The sequence below is a fragment of the Ochlerotatus camptorhynchus genome, unplaced genomic scaffold, assembly GCF_037179485.1.
Source record: "Ochlerotatus camptorhynchus isolate MF236.1 unplaced genomic scaffold, CSIRO-AGI_Acam_v1.1 ptg000112l, whole genome shotgun sequence".
In the NCBI taxonomy this organism is placed as follows: domain Eukaryota; kingdom Metazoa; phylum Arthropoda; class Insecta; order Diptera; family Culicidae; genus Ochlerotatus; species Ochlerotatus camptorhynchus.
The window spans coordinates 2,061,861-2,084,993 of record NW_027040602.1 but is presented as its reverse complement, the minus strand read 5'-3'; the positions used below and the strand labels follow the sequence as shown (position 1 = coordinate 2,084,993).

The 23,133-nt window shown below is 39.1% G+C and overlaps 1 protein-coding gene and 1 pseudogene across 2 annotated transcripts in view; both read left to right on the top strand.

The window, feature by feature from the left end:
* Nucleotides 1–155: 155 nt before the first annotated feature.
* Nucleotides 156–3,419, top strand: LOC135699556 (heterogeneous nuclear ribonucleoprotein L-like; annotated as a pseudogene).
* Nucleotides 3,420–8,457: 5,038 nt separating this feature from the next.
* tna (tonalli) overlaps nucleotides 8,458–23,133 on the top strand; it is a 200,922-nt gene continuing 186,246 nt past the window's right edge. Inside the window, exon 1 of one of the 2 annotated variants that reach the window (XM_065219890.1) lies at nucleotides 8,458–10,251. The gene's annotated coding sequence lies outside the window, so the exon portion shown is untranslated. The remainder of the gene's footprint in view (nucleotides 10,252–23,133) is intronic. The other variant, XM_065219891.1, reaches the window with a different exon arrangement.

Below are 23,133 nucleotides of genomic sequence, written 5' to 3'. Positions count from 1 at the left end.
GAGGAAAAGTTCCAGGTTTTTCAACAGTGGTTATTATCGTAGGCTGTCCCGAGTTATAAGTAAAGCATAGTGAGTTGTCGCGACATTTTTTCAAACCTTCCCTCATCTTTGCACTTGCCCGTGTGTGCTAGTAACCAAAGCTCACTTTCAATCAGATGGCGTTCAACGGAAACTGTGCCCGCGGTTACCAAGACGCGCCGCACAACAAGCGCCTCTGTACCGTCCAGGAGATGATCGAGACGGTTCCGCTCAATAACCGGAACAACAACAACATCAACGTAATAGATGAACCTCAGCAAAAGCGCGAGGTACAAGGTAGCAGTCCAGTCCAAAATATCCTGCGGTTCAGCATCATTAATCCAGTCTATCCTATTACAGTGGACGTTCTACCAGCGTTGCCAGATTGTTTTCAAGCTTATCGGTATCAAATGTTTAAAAAAAATCGCTATTTATCGGTTATCACTATTTTAATTGGTTTAATATTTTTGCCTTTTTGTAGGCAAAAATTCAAACTTTTGGACTAAGAATGAAGTAGTAAGTCGGAAGAAATTTCAGGGAATATTTGAATTAGTCTTTTAATGATACCAAAAAAAAACTTCCAGAGAAAGAATAAAGAAAATCTTGTGGTGGAAGTTTGCAGGACATTCTAAGAAATGTCGGAAAAACATCCGATGAGGATCTTCCAAGACAAATACTGAGAAACTTCTGGCGTAAACTTTAGAAACTTTCGGAAAAATCAGATAACACACCCAGAGGAAACCTGAAAAGTTTTGGAAATTGGAAGGTAATTCCAGGGGAAGTCATAAGAAGCTCGGAAAAACCTTCCAATAGAAGTCGGAAAAAACGTACGGAGTATGACTTATGGAGAAACTTCCAGGGGATGAAAGAAACTACTGGAAGAACTTCCTGTAGAAGATGGAAGAAACTTTTTCGAGGCGCTGGGAGAAACTTCCTAAGGTAGATTGGAAGAAACTTCTGGAAAAATGCCGGAAGCCAGAGAGCGAGATACTTCAAGGATAAGTTGGGGAAAAATCTGGAAGAAATAGATTTCTGGGCGATGTTAGAAACATTCCCTGAAGTTGCTTACATGCTCAAATGATCCACCAATATTCCTGATATTTATAAAAAATCTCTGAAACCCCACAATTTCTCTGAAGTTTTCAGAACATTCTTGAAATGCACTTCGGAATATCCCTTAATTCCTTGGAACTCCTTGAAAGTTCTTGCAATTTTCCTGAAGTTGATGGGGCTGTTCTCATGAAACTCTAGGAATTTTGCTTAAGTTTTTGGAAATTCCCTGAGTTTCTCGGGGAAAAGGTTCAGAAATTTTAATGAATTGATGTGTCCTGATGTTCTCAGAGCTTTCCTAAAGTTATCTCAATTCATCTGAAACAAATGGAAGTGTCCTGAAAACCATTAAATTTTCATGAAATTTTTTGAACTTGTGAAGTTTCCAAAATAATTCAGATGTTTCATTTAGTTCACTGGAGTTCTCTGAACTTTCCTGAAATTTCCGGGTTCTCGAATTTTAACAGCAGTTAATTAAATTGTCTTTAATTTATCAGAACTTACCACCCTTACATATTTTTAAACTTACCCAAAAGTCCGAACTATTCTGAAGTTTCAGAACTTCTGAAAAGATTCTGCAGTTTTTCTGAAGCTAATGGAACCGAAATAAATCTATGGAAACATTTCTGAAGTTCCGGGGAAGTTGAAAAAACTGACGCGAGAAGACGAAGTAGAAGGCGACCTGCGAACCCTTCTAAGACTACGAGGCTGGCGACATGTGGCCATGGATCGAGAAGAGTGGAGACGACTTCTTTGGACAGCAGAGGACAACAAGGCCTTAGCCTGCTTGGTAAGGTAAGGGAGAATAACTTACAGGGTAAGGTGGACGAAAATTCCATGCGAAAATCGGAAGAAACTTCGAAGGGAAAATTATAGAAATTTCAGTAAGAAGAAAAATAACGTTAGCCATCAGCTGTTTCTCGACCCCTTGGTAGCCGAAAAACGGCGAGGAAATGGAAGCATTAGTTGAAAGTGTATCAAGCAGAAGACATTTTAAAGAAGAACTTTTTTTAGAACTGGTTCAAACATTTGAATGTTTGAAAAAAGATAAAAACCAGTAATCATTTTAATTATTTAAAAAAATCGGTATAAATCGGTATTAAAACTCAAAAATCGGTATTCTGAGAAACCTTATCTGTACATCGGTATTAAGTTTGAAAATCGGTATGTATACCGATAAATCGGTATATCTGGCAACGCTGCGTTCTACACACCATCTGCTCACCCAACGGACAAATGCAACGTATCAAGATATTCAAGAAGAATGATGTCCAAGCTATGGTTCAGTTTGACAGCATTGAATCCACCACCAGAGCCCGCATACGCGTTGCTGCACACTGAAGATCGACTATGTCAAGCCAGAAAAACTCCATTTTTACAAAAAAAAAAAAAAAACAACACGGACTCCAGTTGCTACACGATCATCTTCGGCATAAGGCCGACTCCGTACAACAACCGTCAATCAGTAGTCAACCATGATCCTGAACCAGCTCTCCTGGGAGCCGGCGGAGGAAACGAATTTGCACCGAATTTTTCACCGCCCGAGTTTCATCTGTCGGAAAACTGGAAAACAACACCGGCCGGAACACACGGTGGACTGATGAAGAACGCACCTCTGATCCGAAACGGACCAGCCAACTTCATTCAGCCTGCACCGCAACTGGGCCAGTGATGATGGTCTACGGACTCGATAACAACACAGCCATCATCGATAAGCTGTTCAATCTGTTCTGTCTGTACGGAAATGTTGTCAGGATAAATTTCCTGAAGACCAAAGAGCATCCAACTCTTGAACAACATTCCAATCGGAAATGATGGTAGCAAAATTCAGATTGCATTTTCCAAGCAGAACTACTTGTCAGAGTCCATCAACCCCTAGACCCCTAGAACTATCGCTTCCTTTCCCGAGCAAGATTCTCCACTTCTTCAATACCCCATCCGGTATGTCCGAGGATCTACTGCTGACTGCATTCAACACCAAGGACTGCCACCCGTCGCAAGTGCGATTGTTCCCGCTGAAATTGGAACGTTCCTCCTCCGGATTGGTCGAATTCCCGAGCGTAGCCCTGGCGGTGAACGCCATCATGAAGTGCAACCACGGCGCGATCGATCACAAAGGCACAAAATTCCCGTTAATTATGAAGCTGTGCTTCTCCTCGTCCAAGACGATGAACGGTGCGTGGAACAACGAGAACATCGAAAACATGGGCATGGGCATAGCACCAGCACCTGGCAACCCAATGTTGGTATCGGCCGCGACATCCTCCATGGTGGCAGCAGCGTCCGGTGGTGTGACGCCCATTTCGGTGACGGGCGTCTGTCTCAAATCCGAACACGATGAACCTATGTAAGATGGAGTCCATGTTTCTGAAGGAAAGCAAAAGCAACGACGAGACTTGATGGAGATTCACAGTTGATTTTTGAAAAACATTGATTATATTGTGGCCTAGGGGCCATTGATTATATTAGGGGCCTCCCATAGCTCAGTCGGTAAAGGCACAGCTACAAAGCAAGACCATGCTGGAGGTGGCTGGGTTCGATTCCCGGTCCGGTCTAGGAATTTTTCGAGTTGGAAAATTTCTCGACTTCCCTGGTAGTATAGTACACTTAGAAATAACTACTTTTGATTTATTTATTTTTTATTTCCATTTCGTCAAGCCAGTGTAGGCTACATACAATGATTATTACAATGTTTACTTACATACTATGCATTAATTCTATTCTGTTTAAGGGGGTATTCCCAATCTTTTGCCTTTTTTCGGCCTGTTTTTCAATTATTTTTTTTTCAAGGAAAATGAATAGTAATGCGCCTAACTCTTTGGGATTCTTGTTTATTGAACATTAAAGTTTACAAATAAATTTTTTCCGACATAAAAAAAGACATTATTGACGTCACAAAATGGCGGCAAACAGACCCCTGTTCGCCGCAAACGCCTGGACGGGCGAAGACTTTTCTCTGGAACGGCTTCATCTGAAACAGATTTTGCGATGAAATTAATAATCTGCATAAGATTCTCTGGAGCTTCTCCCGTTGGCAGCAAAAAATCTTGCAAATTAACAAAATGGCGGCCATATGAAAAAACAGGCGATTTTAAGCCCGCTTTTTTGCAGCTTTAAGGTGCTTCAAACAATGTTAAATGTTAATATTTTTGGCTGAAAGTGGGAGAAGCTCCAAAGAATTTAATAAGGAACAAAATGTGCGAAGATTCAAGTCAATATCTCTTATAGTTTCTGAGAAAAATCTTCGCCCGATAAAAAAATGTGGTTTCGAGAAAAACGCGTTTAAAGTTTTGACTTTAGTTAAAACCATTTGGGGGTTCTTACCATTAGTCAGCTATGCCTGGACACCGAATTCGCTGATCGGAAAACGGCTTGGGGGGATGAAAGTATATAGCCTAAAGTACAAAAAAACGTGAAAAAAAAAATTTGATTTTTTGAAAAAAAAAGATCGGGAATACCCCCTTAAGCTTAGTTTGTATTTGCTGCTTGGACATAGTGATGTCAATAGTTCCGCAATGCAAATTATATAGGCGCATCATTCGATTGATTGGGCTATTTTTTGCATAGTTTGTTCTGTACGATGTTTCTGAAAATAAATTCCGTGTTCTAAGATATCGACAAGCTGTGTAAAAATTTAATTGTGCGAGAATTTCTGCCGAATCTATGCGCATTGAAATAATGTCGTTGATAAAGAAAAGCATTGCAAATTGGCGGCGCTCCTTAAGTGTTTGTATATTGATGAGCATGCAGCGCGCTTCATAAGATGGTAATGGAAATGCAGTCCAATTCAATTTACGTAAAGCATATAAAAGGAATTGTTTTTGGACAGATTTTATGCGTTCTTCGTGTATGGAAATATATGGATTCCATACTAGGTGGCAGTATTACAGAATTGGCCTTACATATGTGGTATATAAAAGCTTAATAGTGTATGGGTCTTCGAAATTATGACTGAACCTTTTGATGAAGCCTAGCATTCTGTTTGCTTTACTAATGATAGTATTATAATGTTCAATAAAAGTTAGTTTGGAGTCTAGGATTACACCTGGATCTCTTACAATTTTGCTTTTTTCTACTATTTGGTTGCCTAATGATATTTCAATATGCGGTGTTTCAATTTTTCTGCTAAATGCTATTGCAGTACATTTTTTTACGTTCAGTTTAAGTAGACTTTTACTACACCAGGTGTGGAATATATTGATTTCATTCTGGAATTCTTCTGCATCGCTAGAATTACTTATTTCCATAAAGAGCTTCATGTCGTCTGCATATACAAGCAATTTTATTTTTTTAAGTATGTAGGAAATGTCGTTTATGTACAAAATAAAAAGAAGTGGGCCTAAATGAGAACCCTGGGGTACCCCAGAGGTGACTGAAATTGGTTCTGAAAGTTTATTTTGAAAGCGAACTATTTGTTTACGATGTGTTAGGTATGATTGAAGCCAATTCAAAAGTCCAGGCTCCATTCCTATTTTCTGCAATTTGAGGATTAATAATGGTATGTCGATGCGGTCAAATTCTTTACTGAAGTCGGTGTATAGCGCTTCAACGTGCTTGCCACTGTCCAACGCTTTAATAATGAAAGATACATATTCTAGAAGATTAGAGGTAGTTGAGCGACCTTTAAAAAAGCCGTGCTGTTTACTTGTAATTAGATTTTTCACCTGGTGAAAAATATTGCCGTTTACGATTGATTCAAAAAGTTTTGGAATGCAAGAAATAATAGCAATTCCACGATAATTTCGAATGTCTGATTTTGCACCTGATTTGAAAATAGGTACCAAATAAGATGATTTCCAAATTTCAGGGAATTTTCCATTTTTCAGAGACATGTTGAAAAGACGCTCTAGAGGAAATGCGAGTTCTTCAGAAAGGTTTTTCAAAAATATGGGTGCGATGCCGTCAGGTCCAGACCCTTTCGACGCGTTTAAGTTTTTTAGTGCATTGAGGACTTCATGTTGAGAAAGTTGGTTGACAGAGATGTTTTTAAAAATTTCAGGAATGAATGCAAAGAAATCGCGGTCACGATCTTCTTCGGAAAATGTGGTGTATACTTCTTGGAAGAAATTTGCAAAGAGACTGCAAATTTCAGAAGAATTCTCACCTACATTTGCATCCAAATTCATTCGCGAAGGAAAATTGCTGCTTTTTAATTTCGTGTTTACATAATTAAAAAAGTTCTTAGGACATGATTTGACTTCATTTTCGACTTTGCGGTTATAGTCCTCATATGCAGAGTTGATGGCTGTATTTGATTGGTTGCTTATGTTGTGATAGTTTCGCAAATTGGTTTCAGTTTTTTTCTTTTTTGTATAGTTTATGAGCTTTCTGTTTTTTATTCTTTAAATTTTTCAGTTGTGGATTGAACCATGCGGGTAGTTTATTGGTTTGTGTTCGTCTTCTTTTTTTTTTATGGTACAGTTTCTAAAATTAGGCTTTGAAGAATTGAGTGAAATTTTTCTACTTCAGTATCGACATTTCCTTCAATACTTTTACACGAGACGTAATCCATATTGGACGTAAATCATAGAACGTAAACAAACATTTCATGTAAAATTAAGTGTTCTCAAACCGAAACATCAGCTAGTCGACGAGGACAACGTTTGATTGAATTGATTTTCACGTTTCATTCAACTGATTCTTATGTCAAAAGGCCCGCTTACATGTGTCGGTCTCAGGGAACCGAAATTTACATGACTTTTAAGTAGTGTGTATATAAGTATGATTGGACTTGCCACACAATTATACCAATGCAAAAATGGTACAGGCATCGAAAGCTCTCAATTAATAACTGTGGAACTAATATGCGATATGCAATAAGCTTGAAATGCGAAAAAGAAGAAGATTATATTGTGGCAACATCTATATCAAATTTTGACACATGCACACTGCGCAGGCGCAGAAAAAGTTCAGTGTTGCCAGTAATCAGAAAAATTGAAACCATGGGTGCCAATCAGTGCCGATGACTCTGCCCAGGTGTGCCCAACCTCTTAGTATTAACCATACAGCTTGAAAATAATCAAGATTCTTGAGTTTAATTCTCGTCTTTTCTTCTTTTGCTTCTTCGCATTTCAAGGTTATTGCTCAGGTATATACAATTTCCAAGAAAAAAATTATCTTCTTCTCAAGTATCAAACAAACCCACTCATTGTCGTTTTTGAAATACAAGCAATTTGAACTGATTAAGAGCTGAATTAGCATTTTTTTTAGTTGATTAAGCATATTTTAGTTTAAAAAGCACTTATTCAACTTTCAATGGTTGTTCGGTGGTTAATTTAATGCTCCCAAAATTTAAATTAGTCGTATTTCAGCCTTATATTGCAAAAAAACGAAATTAGACTGTATAATTGAATTGTTTAAAATCATAGGTAAACAATTCAAAAATTGGTCAAAACAAATTTTCTTTAAGAGTTTTTTCTTCGCTACATTTATTCGGATAGTAGAATTTTCCAACGCTTTTTAAACATTTCGGTAAGAGTGACGCAAACAGTAGGAATTTACAAGATTACCTTATTCTTTCCTGGTTCTCCTTCAGAGAATTGTGATTTAATTGAACCTGAATATTCAGGCAGAATCTGAATTAATTTAAGATAGTTTTATTGTCTGCTTGTAAAACTATTGCAGCATATGATATTTACTATTCTAGAACAATGCACTGTGGTTATTTTAATATAAAAACACTACTCTCAAAGCTAGAATAATTCCGAAAAAAAAAACAAAACGCTGCCAACTATTTCAAATTCCCACGGTTCCGCTTCTCGTTTCCCGAAAAATCGCATTATTCCACCTAATTTTGCATAATTCATTCAATTTGTTCAAATAAGAATGATAACCATATCTTCCAACAAAATTCTTCTCCCTTCACACGGTTCACCCCACCAGCAATGTGCACGGGTTGAACAGGCGGCGGAACGACGGACGCGAAGCAGCGGAGCATGGAGTGTGAGTTAATTTTCGCTTCGCTCTCAATTTATCGAATTGCTCGCACGACACTCTCAATATCTCTCTTTCGCTGTCTCTGTCTCGTTCCCTAGATTCGTATCTGCTCTGAAATAAATGTATGTACCAAACTCAGTAGAGTATTTTTTTTTTCCAGATCCGGAGGATTTTCGCATTTTCCCTTTCCGCCTTCACGCCATGCACTGTTTGCCGTGCTGTGGTGTCTGTCATTATTATTAATACAGCCGCCAACAACAACAACTTTTACCAACACTGACTGTGGCTTTGAGTGCACTCATTCTCCCGTTCTGCTCATGGATGGATAGACAGGCACTCGCCGAGCGCAGCCGAAGACGAACCGAATGCGATTTTGTTGCTCTTGTTGCTTCCGTGAGAGGCCCTCACGATATTGTATGTGGTGTCGTCGTCGCCTTAGCCGTCGCTTGCCTGTGTGACCGAGCCAAATATCAGACGGGCTGTTTAGTCTATCGTTTACCTCTCGACTTGACGCGCGACCTCCGGACAGAGAGAAACAAGGGAGAGTTACACATAAAAATACACACCTCTGAAAAAAGGAAACAGTGTGGCAACAGAAGGGAAAACACTATTCTAGTTTATCGTTAGTTTGAGTAGTTGGTGAATTTGGTTTTTAGATAAAACCCTTTACCAAAACAGAAGACTGGTACAAGGATTGGAAGAAACAGAAGTACCCGAAAAAGGAAGCAGGAAACTTGAAAAGTGAAGTTGAGAAGATGTGAATGAAAGAAGATGGAAAAAATATAAAAAAAATATTACATCTGTCAGGATCGGTCGCTCCAGACAACAGTTGTCCTGTCGCGTTACAGCCGATTGCTACGATATCGAGTGTATATTATTCCCGGTGTTTTGAAACGGTGCAATCCTAATGTGAGAGGAGAATACACAGTGGAAGGAAGGAAGGCGCAAAACAAACGTGAAATAAAAATAGGAAACACAAAAACGGCGGGGAAGGATATCCGTAAATTTGTGTCGAAGAGTGACAAGGGAAAAATATAGCTGTGTTGAATTGTGTTGTCGTTCTGCGGGGTCAGAAATTGATAGAATTAGAGGAAGGAATGATTATTATTAGGGGATGATTAAGTGCGGCAGTCGAACCTACACCACGGATGGCAGTTACCAAAATAGGCAGTGGTATCAGCTGTCTCCAGAGCAAATAGTTTTATAACGGATTAATCGTGAATGACCATCGCTCCGAAGGAAGCGACTCAACTCCAAGAGTGAAGAGCACATGAAAACAAATCGCTAGTTCCCCGTGCTATCAAAGTGGTTTGACAAATTAAGTGCGAGCGAAATAATTATCAGCGTGACACAACGAAGAAACCGACACGCACACCGAAAATCAAGCTCGTAGGAAGAATCTGAAGAAGAACGAGCCGCAAAACAGGCGAAAAGTGGAGAGAAAACAAAGTGTCAACTAATAACATATTAGAGGGAAGAAAATAGATACAACCTAGGTGCACAAAAAAAAAAGATAAGCGGAAAGCCCAAGTGTGTATGTCCGTGCCTGTGAAGCATAGCAAAAAAGAGGCAAATAACAGGAAAAAAATCGCAATCAACGAAGCGGTAGCCGTGAAAGGTGAGTGTGTGAAGTGCAAAAAGTAATAATAACAACAAGCCATGAGCGGCGGAAAAATAGTAGCAGTAGAGTAATATAAACGAAGGTGAAACACAGAGAAAAGGAAAAGGGCAGAAAACCAAGAAGATTCAGCTCTCTCCGTTTGCAAAACACAGTTCCAAATATAAAGGAAGAAAATAAGAAATCTCAAAATAAAAGGTTGAAGCAAATAAAAGTTGAAGAAAGTGATCGCAACAGTGAGTTTGCCCGAAATAAAAATCAAGAGAGCGGAAGTGTCACCTCGCACGATCTAGTTCGCCACGATCTGCCGCATATCGTGACGTGACATCCAAAAGTGTTTGCCTGCAAAGCAGCAGGCCATAGCAGGAGAGAGAAAGAGGGAGAGAGGGAGAGAAGAGAAGGTGGAACGGCGAGCGCCAGCATTCCAGCTGTTGACCTGTGACTGTAGCAGTGAAGAAGAACGTCGCGCGCGCACTTGCAGACAGATTAGAGAGGACTCGAACACGTAGAAGGGGTCAAAAGACTTAACGAAGACAAACTAACTGTTACGATTTTCACGGATTAGCATGAAGCTGCATCGAAGCGGTTGAATGGATTACCACCGAAGCAAGCATTGACTTCTTAGACAGGTAAGTGCAAGCCGTTTGAGGGGTGCCGAAGGAATAAAGGAAGAAGTTACGTAATTGAATGGGAAGGATCGCAGCAGGCTCTGCGACGGCGGTGAGCGAGTAGTGAGGTGACAGGTGTTTTCTCGCGTGCTCACCCTGGACAGCTGATAGCGGGCGCAAGGTGTTGATCACAAAGATGTTCTAAGATGGAAATGGAAAGGAAGAATAATGAAGGACACCTGTTTCATCTGTTGGGCTCTGCGCTAGGAGGAGAAGTGGTCCAATACAATTTTTGTTTTTTTTTTCTTCACTCTGCTCGGATGGAGCACAAAGCAAGGTCGGGAAAGATCGGGTTACTTCGATTGTCGGGATCAATTGGCTCGCGGGGTAGAGGGAGCGTGTTTTGAAATGGAGCGTTTGGTGTGTTGTGACACTGCGAATTATGATGATTATGATGGAAGTTGATGAGTGGAGCGGAAACAATGTGAACTATTGATAGAAATTGGATTATTTTTTTAGTCTTAACGTATGAGTTGCGTTACTTTCTAAAAACAGACAGCTGGGTGTTGACTTAGCACTCGTCAAGCAAAAGTTGCAGATGACACGTATAAATTGCACTCTTTTCTCAAATGAAAATGAGATTAATTGTTCACGAAGCGAAAAAAATATTAATATGGTAGGAATTGTGCGGTCCGTTATTCGGAATTTGTTTTTTAATTTGACTTTGGAAATCAAGTTATAAAATTTATAAATTAAGATTTAAGAAGCAAGCCTCTAAATCATGAAGAGGTCCAATTTGAATGCTTTAAGGATCCGTCAATGGACTTTTGAAAAGGAGTTTGGGGCATCTGGCAACGTTGCATGAGTCGCGACTTGTATCTGGTATTTGGAGAATGTATAATGTGAAGCTTACAAAAATTGGACATGCAAATTGATTGTATAGGGAGAAGAATTTTTCTTTTAAAACAGCAAAATTGCCTTAAAATCGCCGAAATGTTTTGAATAGCGCCAAAATGGCATCAAGATGACTAAATGACTTAATAATCCTCATAGAATTAGTTATTAAAAAATCCCTTGAAACGTCAATATTTAATAAGAAAGGCAACTATATACAGGTTTTACAATGCCAAAATGGCCTTTAACGTTCCAAATGAGCCTTGAAAATTGGCCTTCAGATCGTCACCATCATTCTATTTTAGCGTAAAAATGACTGAAGCGACCGTAAAAGCATGAAATTAGAATTAAAACGTCAAAAGGTCTTTAAATCTCTTATATGACTTATCGGGGGGAAAAATTGCTAGGCATCCTGAGTTGCCTAAGCACTGAGAAATTATTATCGACTACGGTAGTTTTTACCAAAATATAAACAGTTAAAGGTTTGGAAAAACTTTGACCTTCAAGCTTATTTTTCCCAAAACCCATTTTAAAACACGTTCAACTTTATTCAAACAATCAAAGCTTGGTGGTGTTGAGTACTTGGCACTTATGAAGTCTGCAAGTAGTAGACAAAATATGCGTATCTGTCAAAAGATAAGCAATTATAACGGAATTTAAAGGAAATAAACCAACCGACTCAAAGCTCTTCATAAAGGGATTCCGTTAAAATGTTAAAATGTTAATCGCCAAATAATAAGTAAAATCGAAAATGATGCCATCTCAAGTAACATTTTCAGTTTTATAGAGGTTTTATAGTATTCTATAAGTCTAAATCATGGTCTACAGAACCTTCATAAAAGCAAAATTGTTACTTGGGATTAGTTCAACATAATTCACTAGGCATTTAAATCTTCAAAACCGTTATTAAAAGGCAAAATAGTCATTTAAATACTAATCGCCAGATATTGTTAGGAACTCTAGGATGTTTTTAATTCTGAAAATGGTAAAATGACTTCAAACGTTTTAAAGTGTTTTTTCAATCACCTAAAAGGGCATTAGAACACTCTGGATGTACTGAAAATACACAATGTGCTTGATTAAGGCTACAGAGATCTTCAAATCGCCTATTTATTCTAAAAACACTCATGTGGGAGAGGAAGGGAGCTGCTTGGGTAATATTGTGCGTGCGCTTGTCTATAACCGGTATTGCAAAAGTTGCACACTTTTTATTGGTTGGTGAACATAACATAAGAGGTAAAATATAAAGAATTACTGTAAACTCTCCACAACTTGATTTACACTAATTAGATACCAAATTAAAGAATCATTTAAACAATGAATTCTTAACTCCTGTGATGGTGATTTCTTATGTTATTTACCTATGAATTTTTCTATATCACAATAATTCGATGGTCTCTTCAATGTCGAGTTGTAGAGAAATTTGTTCCCGCCTATCACTTCAATTCCAAATAAAAAAATAATTATGATATCAAGTGGATACCACTATACATAAGTTTAAGTTGTTTTTTTTTTTTGGAATTCAAAATAACATTTAATTGTTAAAATAGTGTTTGGTATGCTACTCGCTCGTAAGATCATTTCATGCAAATGATTTATGAGTTATGCTTCAATCTTAAGCTGATTGACGAAGAAATTCGACGATTGTAGTGATTTGTTGAGACGGTTTTGCTTACTGAGTAGACTATCGCAGGCTCAATCCCAGATTCCTTCTCATTAAAAATTTGGGTCACATCAATCGACTGGGCAAACATCTATAGAACTGTATCTGCATATTGGCAGTACATGAGCATATCAGGAGAGCCTTTCTAATGCCAGTATTCTAAACCCGTATGCCTACCAAAGAGCCCTTTACTCATTTTCAATTCCGTTATACGATTTTCAAACTGCCACACCCTAACGGAACTATCAATTAATTACTTCCTCTAGCATAAATTTTTGCCTTAAGCATAGCAGTGATATTAATTAAATATCTCGTCCAACATTGTAATCGTCAACTTCACGCATGAAGTAATAAACATGTGATTTGTTATTCAATTACCCATCGTGTTTTGCGTGAATACTACCGTCGTCGTCGGTTTAAACACATTCCATATCATTCAACTTCCAACATCTCGATATGGCCTGGGAATAACCATTTTTGCATACCGATTTTCGTTCCACAGTTTCAATCCCAAGCTCCTTCAAATAATTCAAACATATACATAGGATTTTTTGAAAAAATCATTCAATTTATATTAAATTGCTCAACATTCATTTTAGTCGTTTAATACCCAGGAAACAAGTTGAGCTTTGTATTTATTTTTTATATTTAGATTCTTTATTTACAATATGAAATGAAAACCAACTGCTACTAAGTTTTGCAAAGATCCGATACAACTTTTTTCCATTGTAATTTCTCCTCGGGTAAATCATCCCATCAAACTAAACTAAACAATGCAATTCACAACGCGTTTAATAACTTCACCTACGAAAACAAATAAAACAGAAGCCCTCGGTACAAAACGCCCTCTAATATCATCCAACTCGCTACTTTTCTTCACCTGAACGTACCCTACATGAATAAATTTTATGCTTTTTAGTAAGCTGCCACTTCGTCCACTCTTCTTCAATAAGGTCCCCACCGCCTGCTATGACCCTTTCACGGCTGGCGATCTGCTCGTTTTTTTTTTTATTATTATTTACCTTTATGCTGTTTTATATTAAATTCCTCCTTCCCCCGTCATTCTTCATCCACCCAGTAGAGTTGCCTGCCCGCGGCTTATCGCCATTAAGTACCCATCCGAAGTGAACCACCACCTTAAGCACTGGGGAAGATCCACCGACCGCGCTCCAGCAAACATCACCGGTTGTGAGGTCAAAAATTCTCACACTTGTCGTTGTCGTTCCACTTACTCTCCTTCTTCCAATTTTCCTCCCAAAAGCTAAAGAAAAAGACGACAGAAGAAGAGAACTCATCGTGTCATCCGCTGAGAACGCGAGCGCGCGACCGTAAGGAATGTAATCTTCTTTCGGGCACCTTTTCTCCACCTTCGACGGTTTGTTTTTCGTCTCCGGTCCAAGGTGGCCGACCCTTGGTAAGGGGGTACGAGGGTGGTATGGGGAAATGAGGAAAACTTGTTCGCTACATTTCTTCGCCGCCTTCGATGTTCATCATTTGCTTTAAGCTTCTTGCTCTTTTTGCTCTTGGCCGGTCATCGGAGTCGGAAGGCGGTAAGTGACCGAAACGTCAAATTATTACGGTTATTACCGGGCAACCGACGACGACGGCTGACGGCACCCAAAGCCATCAGGCTCAGAGTTCTTCTTCCACCAACTTTCAGTAATAGTTTAAGACGAACGGTGCATCGGCGGTCTCAAGTTCACAGGAAGGAGAAGGGCGAGCGGATAATTTTCGGCTGAATTAAAACATTTTTCTTCCGCTCGTTCGTAAGCCCAGAGGGAGCTAAGTTGGCCAAGCAAGCGCACGGTTTTTGGTTGTTTTTGATCTTCCGCTACGACTACTTTGATCGTCGTGACGGCTGACGAAATGAGCGAAAAATATGAGCAAGACAAAAACATCGACTGCACCGTGAGCGATGGGAGAGTGGATGGAAAATTGTCGCCCGCCATTTGTGGGTAAAATTGCGGTATGAAGGGGGTTAGATTGTGGGATATTACAATACACTTTCGTACATATGCCAGGTAGGGGTGAGGGACTGAATGATTCCATTGTTTTGCTTAGATGCCGCTGCTCACGCGGGGTTAATGGCAGTTGAGTTTATTTTGGCTCCGAGTTCCTCCATATATACCTACAGAGAAGTATCGTGTAACCGATCTAATCTTGATCGACGTGAAAAATACGCGTAGCGACGATTGCCGCCTTTGCTGGTTCCCGAGTAAAATGTTTGTCGAATTACCAGCTTGTTGGTGCGAGGGATTCCCCCAGTGGAATAGAGCGATAACTGGGCGGATTGATTTTCAAACGACTCTTAGAAACAATGTTTGAGTCATTGAAAAACAATTCAACTGCCCCTTACCAACACATCACGTATTTTCCCACGCACGCCAATCGTGGAGATTGTGCATTTGCCCGCAATGGTTGAAAATTGCCAGCTCCCAGTCGATTGTGTGTGTGCCCAAATTTGTCAGTCAACTGGCATTAGCGAGCAGTACCCAACGTTGACCAGTTTGTTATTATTTCATCTCAAGCATCCAACCACGCAATGCCTAGCCTACTATTCGGGTGGTGTTAGTAGTTGGTTGCTTAGTAACCAGCCCACTTAGCCAGGTGATGCTACTCTCAAAGGGTGGTAAAGGGTGATACGGTCAAAATTTGGTCAATATCAACTTGACGTATTTCTTTCAATTTTGCATTTAAAAAACCTGAACACCCCTCATTTTGAAGGTGTGTGTGTGTAGAATGTTGCTCCTATTTTGATTTTGGAATTCACTCTTCAGTTGTCAAAATGCCGTCCAAGCAAGAAGAGCAGCGTATCAAAATTTTGCTCGCGCATCGCGAAAATCCAAGCTACTCGCACGCAAAGTTGGCAAAATCGCTAAAAGTTGCCAAATCAACCGTTACAAATGTAATTAAAGTGTTTGGGGAACGTTTGTCGACAGCCAGGAAGTCTGGATCGGGGGGAAATCGAAAATCGGAAGCTGCTGAGACGACAAAGAGAGTTGCCGGTAGCTTCAAGCGAAACCCTAACCTCTCTCTCCGAGATGCCGCAAATAAGCTGGGTGTATCGTCTACAACCGTGCATCGAGCCAAAAAACGAGCCGGACTATCGACTTACAAGAAGGTAGTGACTCCAAATCGCGATGATAAACAAAATACGACGGCCAAAGCGCGATCCCGGAGGCTGTACACGACGATGCTGACGAAGTTTGACTGCGTGGTAATGGACGACGAAACCTACGTCAAAGCCGACTACAAGCAGCTTCCGGGACAGGAGTTTTATACGGCAAAAGGAAGGGGAAAGGTAGCAGATGTTTTCAAGCACATGAAACTGTCAAAGTTCGCAAAGAAATATCTGGTTTGGCAAGCCATCTGTACCTGTGGCTTGAAAAGCAGCATTTTCATAGCTTCCGGGACCGTCAACCAAGAAATTTACGTGAAAGAGTGTTTGAATAAACGTCTACTGCCTTTCCTGAAGAAACACGGTTGTTCCGTACTGTTTTGGCCGGATTTGGCATCTTGCCATTACGGTAAAAAGGCCATGGAGTGGTACGCCGCCAACAACGTGCAGGTGGTTCCCAAGGACAAGAACCCTCCCAACACGCCAGAGCTCCGCCCAATTGAGAAATACTGGGCTATTGTCAAGCGGAACCTAAAGAAGACCAAAAAAACTGCTAAGGACGAGCAGCAGTTCAAGGCAAACTGGCTTTCTGCGGCGAAGAAGGTGGACAAGGTGGCTGTACAAAATCTGATGGCAGGGGTCAAGCGTAAGGCCCGGCAATTCGGATTTGGAAAAGCGGAAGCCTAACTGAATATTTTTCCTGAATTTTATACTAATTGAACTTGAAAAAGAAATTTAATTTGATTTTTTAAATAAACAATTTCACCGATTTACACGCGTTTTCCCTTGACCAAATTTTGACCGTATCACCCTTTAATCAATTACGACGGATTTTTTTTTTTTGTATTTTCGGCCATGCCCAATTAACCATCGCGCCCGACGTGCGTTAGTCGTCCGACCAAGCCAAGTGTCATTAAAATTGTTTCACCTCTCGTTAGTTGAATTTTTGTTTACGTAAACCACCGCTTGCTTTGTTTGATTTTTCAATGAGTCGCCAACCGACCTTGGTCGTTAATCAGAAAGCATCGGGTGGTTAAGTAGAAATTTTTCACAGAGTTGTTTACACCAAGTACACCTGAGGATGAAGTGAGATGTATCCTACATTCTCAACCACAAAAAAAAAGAAAAGGCTCCAGAGAGAGAGGATGGCAATAAAAGTAAAATGCTTTGGTCACTCCTCATTACTCCCATTTTGAATGGGAATTTAAACTTTCCTGCGGATGTTAACAGAATCCCAGTAGCCGTAGTCGTCGTCGGTTGGCATTAAGTTGCAGTTTTAATGTGCGCTTGTTTGGAAAGAGAGAGATGAAGAGAGAGAGAGAGGGAAGATAGAAAGAGAAAGAGCACGACAAACCGCACACACCATCAGCAAGCGCCCAGATGATTTATGAACGTTGTTCCGCACGTTTGTGCCGCCTACCGCCCAGTTTTCCAGCCCAGCTATGGAATGATCGGTGATCAGTAGGTAGTGGCAGGGTGCGAGCACAATTATCCGAGTTTTTATATCAACACAAATATGCACCAGACAGTCACTGCAATATACGGTTGATCCACCGGTGGTAGTCAGTGGTTGATGATGGCCTACTGGAATAAATATAAGGAATTCGAAAAAAAAAAAACAATCTCAGTAACCCGAACCAATGACACAATTGATCAAAGCAAGCTCTGCCATCATCTTCTAAGGACTGTTATAAACATGTCATTGCTAATTTGGGTTAAATTTAAAAGTATGATGTCTCAAAGGGTCACCAAATGGAATAGTACGGGTAGCCAGTTCCCATTTGAATAACACGGTGTAGATAAAGCAAAAAAATACTGCGAGATAAAAAGAAGAAGATTCAATACTAATTAAGTTAAAACTTGTTTTTGTAACATGATAAACAAGAGAAAACTATTCAAGTTGTCAACGAGACCGCTGATTTCTCTTTTTTTTCAATATAAGGGTTTGTTATAAAGCTTAGAAGCGATTAACATGCAATGGTTACTTATTGTCGTTCAAACCAAATTAATTCCTTTACAGTTTGATGATATGAGGTAATTTCTTCCATAGCAAATTGCCTATTGGAATGCACATAATTCAGCAGGAAAGCACTCATAGAACTTTTGTTTTAATATTTAGACGTTTGGTGTCTTCGATGAAGTTTATATGTTTATAAATTTCCTACTTTTGGTGGTTGTAAACATAAGCTTTTATTTAGCACTCCTTATGCGAAATGTCCTTAATCAGCATTGTAGAAGCATTATCAATGCTTGTTAATACGTTGACAGTAAAACCAGACACACCCAGATAATAGTTTGACAGAGATGATCGAAGAAAAGATTGACGGATGTCTCTTCACACGCGGTTTCTTTTTTTTTTTAGTTCTGAGGAATGAAAGGAAACGCTGAGAATTTCAGTGAAGCTCTATAAACGAACTGTAGGAACGTAAGGGAAGTTAACACGCCAAAAATATGGGGAACTTACTGGAAACTTTAAAAACCTCAAAGCGGTTCTTTTGGCATCCACAAATTTGAAGGAACTTTTATGAAGTTCCTAGAATTTCAGAGAACTTCAAATGTGTCAATCGAACTTGAGAAGTATAGAAAACATGAGGGGTATTGTGGAAATTTTTAAGAAGTTATACGCATCTCAGAAAAACTATATTTAGAGATTTTTGGGGAATTTCAGATCTTAAGAGCTGTTCGCGTAACTTTCGTCCAGACTTTTGGAGCAGTTTAAAGATCTATAATCGTAAATTAAGAAAAATTCAGGAGAGTTCCATGATGTGCTGAATATAAAATCGAGGACCCTTAAGATGTCCTAAAATTTCAGGGAAGTACAGAGAAGTTATGAAAAATTCAGAAATATTTCAGGATCTTCACAGAATTCCATTTATTTCCGAGCAGAACCGAGATTGATAGAATTGAAAGCTTTTGGGAAGCTTTGAGAACGTCAATAAAGATCAAAAATCAAAAGGCAATTCAAAAATTTAAAGGAAATTGTAGAAACCTTAAATAAGTTTCGAGAAACTCAGGGAATTTTCGGCAACTTCAGCAAAGCTCCGAGGGAGTTATTATTACAGTCAGGAATCCTTATTGCCGGATTCCTTATTGCCGGTATCCCTTATTGCCGGATCCTTATTGCCGGGCTATCCGCGAATAAGGATACCCACAGTCTATGGGACTGGTGGGCTGTGGTGGATTATCTCATTTGTTTCAATATATAAAGCTATACTGTCTTTGACAAATATGTTGTACTGGAATAGACCAACAAGCCTGTGTCATTGGATTCAGGTTTAATTGGGAACTACGCCGCTAGAGGCACTTCAATTTTATGTTACTTATGACGGGTGCTATAATATATGGACCATATGTCCAACATAGAATATTTCGTGATCCTGGCCATATAGAAAGTTACTGTCTTCGGCAAAGTTGTTCCAGTAACCAAGTCCTTTTGGATGGTGGCCATATTAGTTCAGAACTCTCTCACTACACAGCGCTAGCCATATAGAAGGCTACTGTCTTGAGCAAAGTTGTTCAGGCGATCAAGTCCTTTCGGATGATAAGCATATTAGATCAGAACTCTCCCACTGCGCAGCGCTAGTGTGCATGTGAACTTTCTATATAAACTGTATCTCGAGAACCTGGCCATATAGAACGTTGCTGTCTTCAACAAAGTTGTTCAGTTGACCAAGTCCTTTCGGATGGTGGTCATATTATTTAAGAACTCTCTCACTACGCGGCGCTAGTGTGCACATGAACTTCCTTAATATGTTATTTCTGGAAAGCTTGTCCAAATAAGATGTTGCTGTGCAATGTGAGAACACGAAACGGAATAGGGATGACGTGTAGAGAGTCTGTAAATCGATTTCGGACGCCATTTTAAAATCCAAGATGGCGGTCATCGATTCAAGAAAAACTATCAAATACCCTACAATATGGGTACTTTCGGAAAGGGAACGACATGTAGAGGCTGCAAATCGATTCCAGACGCCATTTTTAAATCCAAGATGGCGGCCATCGGTTTAAGAAAAAATATGGGTATTCTCGAAAGGGGATGACGTGTAGAGGCTGGAAATCGATGCCAGATGTCATTTTGGAATCCAAGATGGTGGCCATCGGTTCAAGAAAAACTGGCAAATACCCTACAATATGGATATTTCCGGAAATGCTACGACGTTTACACACTTAAATTGTTTCGCCGAGATTCCAACAACCGAGTATTTCTGCAATTTAAAAACAATTGCCGAGACTCAGCTAACAAATAATATTTTGCTGAGATATCAGCTAACAAACAGATATTTTGCAGATATATCAGCAAAAGTAAATACCGAGGTAATCGGCTGTTGGAGATTTTACCGAGCAAGATTAAGTGTGTAGAGGCCAAAAATCGATGCCAGATGTCATTTTGGAATCCAAGATGGCGGCCATCGGTTCAAGAAAAACTGTCAAATACGCTACAATATGGGTATTTTCGGAAAGGGGATGACGGCTGGAAATCGATGCCAGACGTCATTTTGGAATCCAAGATGGTGACCATCGGCTCAAGAAAAACTGTCAAATACGCTACAATATGGGTATATGCATTATAACACACCATCGACTGGAAATGCTCTCGCAACGTGGGGCTTTAGGTAGTGATGAAACGCCGCTAGAACTATTCCACAACCGCAGTCAGCAATGAGATGAGATATGAGGCGGATGCACACTTTTTGCCTGTAGATTTGAAGACATACTGCAAGTCTCCACGTACATCGTACGGGTTAGGCAAAAGGTGTGCGTTTGACTTTATACTGTCGCATTAATGGCCCTTCGCTTATTTTCAACTTCTATTCAATTTTCATACAGCCAAAATTGTCAAAATTGGATTCCTTAGCAACAAAATTAAGGAATGAACCAAGTCTTAACCACTTCAAACTAGAGATCAACGAATAGAAGATTAGGAATCACATAGATAAAGACAACTAACTCATTTTTTCCTTGTTTCAAGATCATTCTCGGTGGGTAAAGCCGAGTCTTGTCACTATCAACAAGGCATAAAAAGCAACAAGGACTAAGATGTGTTCCTTGGATTACTGAAAAATCCTGTTCCCCTAGTTTGAAGTAGTCAGGACTAGGAATCGGTGGTAGATCTTACATCCCGTAACGTACCACAAAAAGGTAATCTACCCACGTTACGGGGCAAGGTCCTTAGAAATTATAATAAAATTTCACAAGCCCTTAAAACTGTGGATGCTTTTTGACTCCAGATTCTTGAAAATTTATAGCTTTTAAGTCCAGAACTAGTTCAAATTTACAATTTGTAGAAAATATGCATGTTACAAAAAAAAAAAGAAAACATTTCAAGTCTCTGAATTTTTCAAATTTATTTGTAACTGAGGATTAATATACTGTCTATAAAGTTCAAGGTGTGTATGAAAAAATTGAGAATAATTAGATGCTTGTAGGGTAAATTATGGCTTCGGCACCCATTGACTATTTTCGGCAACCGAAATTGAAACGTTAATTTCACTGTATTTTCCCATCAAAACTCTTCGCTGAATGTATTAAACCGATTCCTTACCTTTTCAGCTTCAATCTGATTACATTTTTACGACTGTGCAATCCTGTTATGCCATATTTTTCTTTAAATTAAATATACACAATACAAAATACGGCTGATTTCGAGTTGCCGATAATAGAACAGCTGGTTAACACGCAGTTCAAATAGAAAGGGTGCCGAAGAAAAAGAGACTGCCGACAATAGTCACACTCACCTGAGAAGTTTGGAGCGTTGAAAAACATGTTCAACCCGTTTTGATCAATTCTGTCGATTGGAATTGGTAGAACAGCAAGCAGCAGATAAATGTCAACAAACAAACCTGTCATGTATGTGTGTGACGCTGAGAAATCGCTAATAGAAGTTCGGACGCTGCTTAGATTGACGAGAATACGTAAATTCCCCTATCTCAAAATTCATTATTTTTTTATAAATATCCTTTGCAAGAAAATTATTAAATTCTCTGAAATTTTCAGGTATTTTTAGGAAAAATAAAATTTTATGAGGATTCCCGGTTTTCCAGGTTTTTGCAGTTAGTAGACACTCCTACTAATACCATGGGTTTGGCCATAAACTTTCTGATGAATCATTCGCTTTAAAGGTTTATATCGTATATAAGTTTTATGAGATACTAATTGAATTAAGTCTAAAACATCAAACATTTTTTTGGTGTGCCATCATGAGGACTACTCTTCTTCTCTTAGGTCACTTTTAGTCACTATTTTTACAACTGTAAGTCACTATTTGGTAACTTATTTCTTCAACATGGTCACTAAAATCACTATTTTTGACAGCAGTGATTGTCTTCAACCTTCACATGAATTGCAACAAAAAAATATGATTTATGTTTACTCTTTGTTACGTAATGCAAAACTAAACTCGCCATCCCTTATGTAGCAGTTCGTAACGATGGAGCTGATTCCCTTCCCCCTACAAGCGTTACGTAATAAATGTACGCTACCTTATGGGAATCCTGCCCAGAACATGTGTAAAATAACATAAACATATTATTGTGCCATCGTCGTGAAAGAATTCAAATCACATTGAATCACATTGATTTTCAACCAGAAAAGTTCAAAACTACCTCTCAATCATCTCGCCATATCTCAAAAACTATTTGCCCAAATCATTTTCCCTTGGAAACACTTCAAGAAGAAGAGTGTTCCAAAGTGTAGTGAAAATTTGAGCCCAAAATATTAATAAATAAAAAATCCCGCCCATGGTGAAAATAGGTCCTTTTTTAACAATTTGGATACCTACCGGTAATCAGCGTGTTTACTGTAGTTACTATAACAATAACAAAATTTGGGTACACATATAAAAGTTTACACTAAAATCTTTCAATTTGGCGTTCTAAGATCACAAATAGCTTGTTTGGTTGTGGAGTAATCTCTTCTGAAAGATATTTTTTTAAATCTCGAAAATCCAGGGTTGTAACCGAGAGGGATCTAGAAACTTCAGAGCAAAATCAAAAAAAGGCGTTGCTTCAGAATACCAAAATAAGCGTTTTGGCCAAGTTTGGCTCAAATCGGTGACATCGACCACAAGTTTTTTAAATTCTGTACCTACTTGAGCTGAAGCATGCTTTAAAACCGTGATAAAACTTGCAATCTTACTTGGGTATATCTTACATTTATCACAAAAATAGTTATTTGTTAATAGATTTCCTTATGCAAATTTATATGAGTGTCCATTGGTTGAGAAATGTCT